The following is an 8,429-nucleotide window of genomic DNA, read 5'->3' on the forward strand; positions in this document are numbered from 1 at the left end:
AACAAAAGAAACGGAGATGAAAAACTCCAAGTATTTTGAGAGTTATGATGGAAATAGTTAGACTCGCGCTTTGGTTTAGCATATTACTGACCTACCTCCGATTGATTGACCATAACTCACTCAATTTAACTCGTAATTCATTGAAATTAGTTTCAATTCGAAGGAATCGAAGTGTAGTTTAAAACGAAAGAAACGGAGATGAAAAACTCCAAGTATTTTGAGAGTTATGATGGAAATAGTTAGACTCGCGCTTTGGTTTAGCAATTTACTGACCTACCTCCGATTGATTGACCATAACTCACTCAATTTAACTCGTAATTCATTGAAATTAGTTTTGTTTCGAAGGAATCGAAGTGTAGTTTAAAACGAAAGAAACGGAGATGAAAAAATCCAAGTATTTTGAGAGTTATGATGGAAATAGTTAGACTCGCGCTTAAGTTTAGCAATTTACTGACTTACCTCCGATTAATTGACCATAAGTCACTCAATTTTACTCGTAATTCGTTGAAATTAGTTTCATTTCGAAGGAATCGAAGTGTAGTTTAAAACAAAAGAAACGGAGATGAAAAACTCCAAGTATTTTGAGAGTTATGATGGAAATAGTTAGACTCGCGCTTTGGTTTAGCAATTTACTGACTTACCTCCGATTGATTGACCATAACTCACTCAATTTAACTCGTAATTCATTGAAATTAGTTTTGTTTCGAAGGAATCGAAGTGTAGTTTAAAACGAAAGAAACGGAGATGAAAAATTCCAAGTATTTTGAGAGTTATGATGGAAATAGTTAGACTCGCACTTAAGTTTAGCAATTTACTGACCTACCTCCGATTGATTGACCATAACTCACTCAATTTACCTCGTAATTCATTGAAATTAGTTTCATTTCGAAGGAATCGAACTGTAGTTTAAAACGAAAGAAACGGAAATGAAAAATTCCAAGTATTTTGAGAGTTATGATGGAAATAATTAGACTCGCGCTTAGGTTTAGCAATTTACTGACCTACCTCCGATTGATTGACCATAAGTCACTCAATTTTACTCGTAATTCGTTGAAATTAGTTTCATTTCGAAGGAATCGAAGTGTAGTTTAAAACAAAATAAACGGAGATGAAAAACTCCAAGTATTTTGAGAGTTATGATGGAAATAGTTAGACTCGCGCTTTGGTTTAGCAATTTACTTACCTACCTCCGATCGATTGACCATAACTCTCTCAATTTAACTCGTAATTCATTGAAATTAGTTTCATTTCGAAGGGATCGAAGTGTAGTTTAAAACGAAAGAAACGGACATGAAAAATTCCAAGTATTTTAAGAGTTATGATGGAAATAGTTAGACTCGCGCTTAGGTTTAGCAATTTACTGACCTTCTTCCGATTGATTGACCTTAACTCACTCAATTTTAACTCGTAATTCATTGAAATTAGTTTCATTTCGAAGGAATCGAAGTGTAGTTTGAAACAAAAGAAACGGAGATGAAAAACTCCAAGTATTTTGAGAGTTATGATGGAAATAGTTAGACTCGCGCTTTGGTTTAGCAATTTACTGACCTACCTCCGATTGATTGACCATAACTCACTCAATTTACCTCGTAATTCATTAAAATTAGTTTCATTTCGAAGGAATCGAAGTGTAGTTTAAAACAAAAAAACGGACATGAAAAATTTCAAGTATTTTGAGAGTTATGATGGAAATAGTTAGACTCGCGCTTAGGTTTAGCAATTTACTGACCTTCTTCCGATTGATTAACCTTAACTCACTTAATTCAACTCGTAATTCATTGAAATAAGTTTCATTTCGAAGGAATCGAAGTGTAGTTTGAAACAAAAGAAACGGAGATGAAAAACTCCAAGTATTTTGAGAGTTATGATGGAAATAGTTAGACTTCCACTTTGGTTTAGTAATTTACAGACCTACCTCCGATTGATTGACCATAAGTCACTCAATTTTACTCGTAATTCGTTGAAATTAGTTTCATTTCGAAGGAATCGAAGTGTAGTTTAAAACAAAAGAAACAGAGATGAAAAACTCCAAGTATTTTGAGAGTTATGATGGAAATAGTTAGACTCGCGCTTAGGTTTAGCAATTTACTGACCTTCTTCCGATTGATTGACCTTAACTCACTTAATTCAACTCGTAATTCATTGAAATAAGTTTCATTTCGAAGGAATCGAAGTGTAGTTTGAAACAAAAGAAACGGAGATGAAAAACTCCAAGTATTTTGAGAGTTATGATGGAAATAGTTAGACTCCCGCTTTGGTTTAGCATATTACTGACCTACCTCCGATTGATCCACCATTACTCACTCAATTTAACTCGTAATTCATTGAAATTAGTTTAATTTCGAAGGAATCGAAGTGTAGTTTAAAACAAAAGAAACGGAAATGAAAAACTTCAAGTATTTTGAGAGTTATGATGGAAATAGTTAGACTCGCGCTTTGGTTTAGCAATTTACTGACCTACCTACGATTGATTGACAATAACTCACTCAATTTTACTCGTAATTCGTTGAAATTAGTTTTATTTCGAAGGAATCGAAGTGTAGTTTAAAACAAAAGAAACGGAGATGAAAAACTCCAAGTATCTTGAGAGTTATGATGGAAATAGTTTGACTCGCGCTTTGGTTTAGCATATTACTGACCTACCTCCGATTGATTGACCATAACTCACTCAATTTTACTCGTAATTCATTGAAATTAGTTTCAATTCGAAGGAATCGAAGTGTAGTTTAAAACGAAAGAAACGGAGATGAAAAACTCCAAGTATTTTGAGAGTTATGATGGAAATAGTTAGACTCGCGCTTTGGTTTAGCAATTTACTGACCTACCTCCGATTGATTGACCATAACTAACTCAATTTAACTCGTAATTCATTGAAATTAGTTTCGTTTCGAAGGAATCGAAGTGTAGTTTAAAACGAAAGAAACGGAGATGAAAAATTCCAAGTATTTTGAGAGTTATGATGGAAATAGTTAGACTCGCGCTTTGGTTTAGCAATTTACTGACCTACCTCCGATTGATTGACCATAACTCACTCAATTTACCTCGTAATTCATTGAAATTAGTTTCATTTCGAAGGAATCGAAGTGTAGTTTAAAATGAAAGAAACGGACATGAAAAATTCCAAGTATTTTGAGAGTTATGATGGAAATAGTTAGACTCGCGCTTTGGTTTAGCAATTTACTGACCTTCTTCCGATTGATTGACCTTAACTCACTCAATTTTAACTCGTAATTCATTGAAATTAGTTTCATTTCGAAGGAATCGAAGTGTAGTTTGAAACAAAAGAAACGGAGATCAAAAACTCCAAGTATTTTGAGAGTTATGATGGAAATAGTTAGACTCGCGCTTTGGTTTAGCATATTACTGACCTACCTCCGATTGATCCACCATAACTCACTCAATTTAACTCGTAATTCATTGAAATTAGTTTCATTTCGAAGGAATTAAAGTGTAGTTTAAAACGAAAGAAACGGAGATGAAAAACTCCAAGTATTTTGAGAGTTATGATGGAAATAGTTAGACTCGCGCTTTGGTTTAGCAATTTATTGACGTACCTCCGATTGATTGACCATAACTCACTCAATTTAACTCGTAATTCATTGAAATTATTTTCATTTCGAAGGAATCGAAGTGTAGTTTAAAACGAAAGAAACAGAGATGAAAAATTCCAAGTATTTTGAGAGTTATGATGGAAATAGTTAGACTCGCGCTTAGGTTTAGCAATTTACTGACCTTCTTCCGATTGATTGACCTTAACTCACTCAATTCAACTCGTAATTCATTGAAATTAGTTTCATTTCGAAGGAATCGAAGTGTAGTTTGAAACAAAAGAAACGGAGATGAAAAATTCCAAGTATTTTGAGAGTTATGATGGAAATAGTTAGACTCGCGCTTTGGTTTAGCATGTTACTGATCTACCTCCGATTGATCGACCATAACTCACTCAATTTAACTCGTAATTAATTGAAATTAGTTTCATTTCGAAGGAATCGAAGTGTAGTTTAAAACGAAAGAAACGGAGATGAAAAACTCCAAATATTTTGAGAGTTATGATGGAAATAGTTAGACTCGCGCTTTGGTTTAGCAATTTACTGACCTACCTCCGATTAATTGACCATAAGTCACTCAATTTTACTCGTAATTCGTTGAAATTAGTTTCATTTCGAAGGAATCGAAGTGTAGTTTAAAACAAAAGAAACGGAGATGAAAAACTCCAAGTATTTTGAGAGTTATGATGGAAATAGTTAGACTCGCGCTTTGGTTTAGCATATTACTGACCTACCTCCGATTGATTGACCATAACTCACTCAATTTAACTCGTAATTCATTGAAATTAGTTTCAATTCGAAGGAATCGAAGTGTAGTTTAAAACGAAAGAAACGGAGATGAAAAACTCCAAGTATTTTGAGAGTTATGATGGAAATAGTTAGACTCGCGCTTTGGTTTAGCAATTTACTGACCTACCTCCGATTGATTGACCATAACTCACTCAATTTAACTCGTAATTCATTGAAATTAGTTTTGTTTCGAAGGAATCGAAGTGTAGTTTAAAACGAAAGAAACGGAGATGAAAAAATCCAAGTATTTTGAGAGTTATGATGGAAATAGTTAGACTCGCGCTTAAGTTTAGCAATTTACTGACTTACCTCCGATTAATTGACCATAAGTCACTCAATTTTACTCGTAATTCGTTGAAATTAGTTTCATTTCGAAGGAATCGAAGTGTAGTTTAAAACAAAAGAAACGGAGATGAAAAACTCCAAGTATTTTGAGAGTTATGATGGAAATAGTTAGACTCGCGCTTTGGTTTAGCAATTTACTGACTTACCTCCGATTGATTGACCATAACTCACTCAATTTAACTCGTAATTCATTGAAATTAGTTTTGTTTCGAAGGAATCGAAGTGTAGTTTAAAACGAAAGAAACGGAGATGAAAAATTCCAAGTATTTTGAGAGTTATGATGGAAATAGTTAGACTCGCACTTAAGTTTAGCAATTTACTGACCTACCTCCGATTGATTGACCATAACTCACTCAATTTACCTCGTAATTCATTGAAATTAGTTTCATTTCGAAGGAATCGAACTATAGTTTAAAACGAAAGAAACGGAAATGAAAAATTCCAAGTATTTTGAGAGTTATGATGGAAATAGTTAGACTCGCGCTTAGGTTTAGCAATTTACTGACCTACCTCCGATTGATTGACCATAAATCACTCAATTTTACTCGTAATTCGTTGAAATTAGTTTCATTTCGAAGGAATCGAAGTGTAGTTTAAAACAAAATAAACGGAGATGAAAAACTCCAAGTATTTTGAGAGTTATGATGGAAATAGTTAGACTCGCGCTTTGGTTTAGCAATTTACTTACCTACCTCCGATCGATTGACCATAACTCTCTCAATTTAACTCGTAATTCATTGAAATTAGTTTCATTTCGAAGGGATCGAAGTGTAGTTTAAAACGAAAGAAACGGACATGAAAAATTCCAAGTATTTTAAGAGTTATGATGGAAATAGTTAGACTCGCGCTTAGGTTTAGCAATTTACTGACCTTCTTCCGATTGATTGACCTTAACTCACTCAATTTTAACTCGTAATTCATTGAAATTAGTTTCATTTCGAAGGAATCGAAGTGTAGTTTGAAACAAAAGAAACGGAGATGAAAAACTCCAAGTATTTTGAGAGTTATGATGGAAATAGTTAGACTCGCGCTTTGGTTTAGCAATTTACTGACCTACCTCCGATTGATTGACCATAACTCACTCAATTTACCTCGTAATTCATTAAAATTAGTTTCATTTCGAAGGAATCGAAGTGTAGTTTAAAACGAAAAAACGGACATGAAAAATTTCAAGTATTTTGAGAGTTATGATGGAAATAGTTAGACTCGCGCTTAGGTTTAGCAATTTACTGACCTTCTTCCGATTGATTAACCTTAACTTACTCAATTTTAACTCGTAATTCATTGAAATTAGTTTCATTTCGAAGGAATCGAAGTGTAGTTTGAAACAAAAGAAACGGAGATGAAAAACTCCAAGTATTTTGAGAGTTATGATGGAAATAGTTAAACTCGCGCTTTGGTTTAGCATATTACTGACCTACCTCCGATTGATCGACCATAACTCACTCAATTTAACTCGTAATTCATTGAAATTAGTTTCATTTCGAAGGAATTAAAGTGTAGTTTAAAACAAAAGAAACGGAGATGAAAAACTCTAAGTATTTTGAGAGTTATGATGGAAATAGTTAGACTCGAGCTTTGGTTTAGCATTTTACTGACTTACCTCCGATTGATTGACCATAACTAACTCAATTTAACTCGTAATTCATTGAAATTAGTTTTGTTTCGAAGGAATCGAAGTGTAGTTTAAAACGAAAGAAACGGAGATGAAAAATTCCAAGTATTTTGAGAGTTATGATGGAAATAGTTAGACTCACGCTTAAGTTTAGCAATTTACTGACCTACCTCCGATTGATTGACCATAACTCACTCAATTTACCTCGTAATTCATTGAAATTAGTTTCATTTCGAAGGAATCGAAGTGTAGTTTAAAACGAAAGAAACGGAGATGAAAAACTCCAAGTATTTTGAGAGTTATGATGGAAATAGTTAGACTTGCACTTTGGTTTAGTAATTTACAGACCTACCTCCGATTGATTGACCATAAGTCACTCAATTTTACTCGTAATTCGTTGAAATTAGTTTCATTTCGAAGGAATTGAAGTGTAGTTTAAAACAAAAGAAACGGAGATGAAAAACTCCAAGTATTTTGAGAGTTATGATGGAAATAGTTAGACTCGCGCTTTGGTTTAGCATATTACTGACCTACCTCCGATTGAATGACCATAACTCACTCAATTTAACTCGTAATTCATTGAAATTAGTTTCATTTCGAAGGAATCGAAGTTTAGTTTAAAACGAAAGAAACGGAGATGAAAAACTCCAAGTATTTTGAGAGTTATGATGGAAATAGTTAGACTCGCGCTTTGGTTTAGCAATTTACTTACCTACCTCCGATTGATTGACCATAACTCTCTCAATTTACCTCGTAATTCATTGAAATTAGTTTCATTTCGAAGGAATCAAAGTGTAGTTTAAAATGAAAGAAACGGAGATGAAAAATTCTAAGTATTTTGAGAGTTATGATGGAAATAGTTAGACTCGCGCTTAGGTTTAGCAATTTACTGACTTACCTCCGATTGATTGACCATAACTCACTCAATTTTACTCGTAATTCGTTGAAATTAGTTTCATTTCGAAGGAATCGAAGTAGAGTTTAAAACAAAAGAAACGGAGATGAAAAACTCCAAGTATTTTGAGAGTTATTATGAAATAGTTAGACTCGCGCTTTGGTTTAGCATATTACTGACCTACCTCCGATTGATTGACCATAAGTCACTCAATTTAACTCGTAATTCATTGAAATTAGTTTTATTTCGAAGGAATCGAAGTGTAGTTTAAAACGAAAGAAACGGAGATGAAAAACTCCAAGTATTTTGAGAGTTATGATGGAAATAGTTAGACTCGCGCTTTGGTTTAGCAATTTACTGACCTACCTCCGATTGATTGACCATAAGTCACTCAATTTTACTCGTAATTCGTTGAAATTAGTTTCATTTCGAAGGAATCGAAGTGTAGTTTAAAACAAAAGAAACGGAGATGAAAAACTCCAAGTATTTTGAGAGTTATGATGGAAATAGTTAGACTCGCGCTTTGGTTTAGCATATTACTGACCTACCTCCGATTGATTGACCATAACTTACTCAATTTAACTCGTAATTCATTGAAATTAGTTTCAATTCGAAGGAATCGAAGTGTAGTTTAAAACGAAAGAAACGGAGATGAAAAACTCCAAGTATTTTGAGAGTTATGATGGAAATAGTTAGACTCGCGCTTTGGTTTAGCAATTTACTGACTTACCTCCGATTGATTGACCATAACTAACTCAATTTAACTCGTAATTCATTGAAATTAGTTTCGTTTCGAAAGAATCGAAGTGTAGTTTAAAACGAAAGAAACGGAGATGAAAAATTCCAAGTATTTTGAGAGTTATGATGGAAATAGTTAGACTCGCGCTTTGGTTTAGCAATTTACTGACCTACCTCCGATTGATTGACCATAACTCACTCAATTTACCTCGTAATTCATTGAAATTAGTTTCGTTTCGAAGGAATCGAAGTGTAGTTTAAAACGAAAGAAACGGAGATGAAAAATTCTAAGTATTTTGAGAGTTATGATGGAAATAGTTAGACTCGCGCTTAAGTTTAGCAATTTACTGACCTACCTCCGATTGATTGACCATAACTCACTCAATTTACCTCGTAATTCATTGAAATTAGTTTCATTTTGAAGGAATCGAAGTGTAGTTTAAAACGAAAGAAACGGACATGAAAAATTCCAAGTATTTTGAAAGTTATGATGGAAATA

The sequence above is a fragment of the Tasmannia lanceolata genome, unplaced genomic scaffold (assembly GCF_043159265.1).
Source record: "Tasmannia lanceolata isolate RefF3 unplaced genomic scaffold, GAP_Taslan_0.1 ptg000048l, whole genome shotgun sequence".
NCBI classification, from domain to species: domain Eukaryota; kingdom Viridiplantae; phylum Streptophyta; class Magnoliopsida; order Canellales; family Winteraceae; genus Tasmannia; species Tasmannia lanceolata.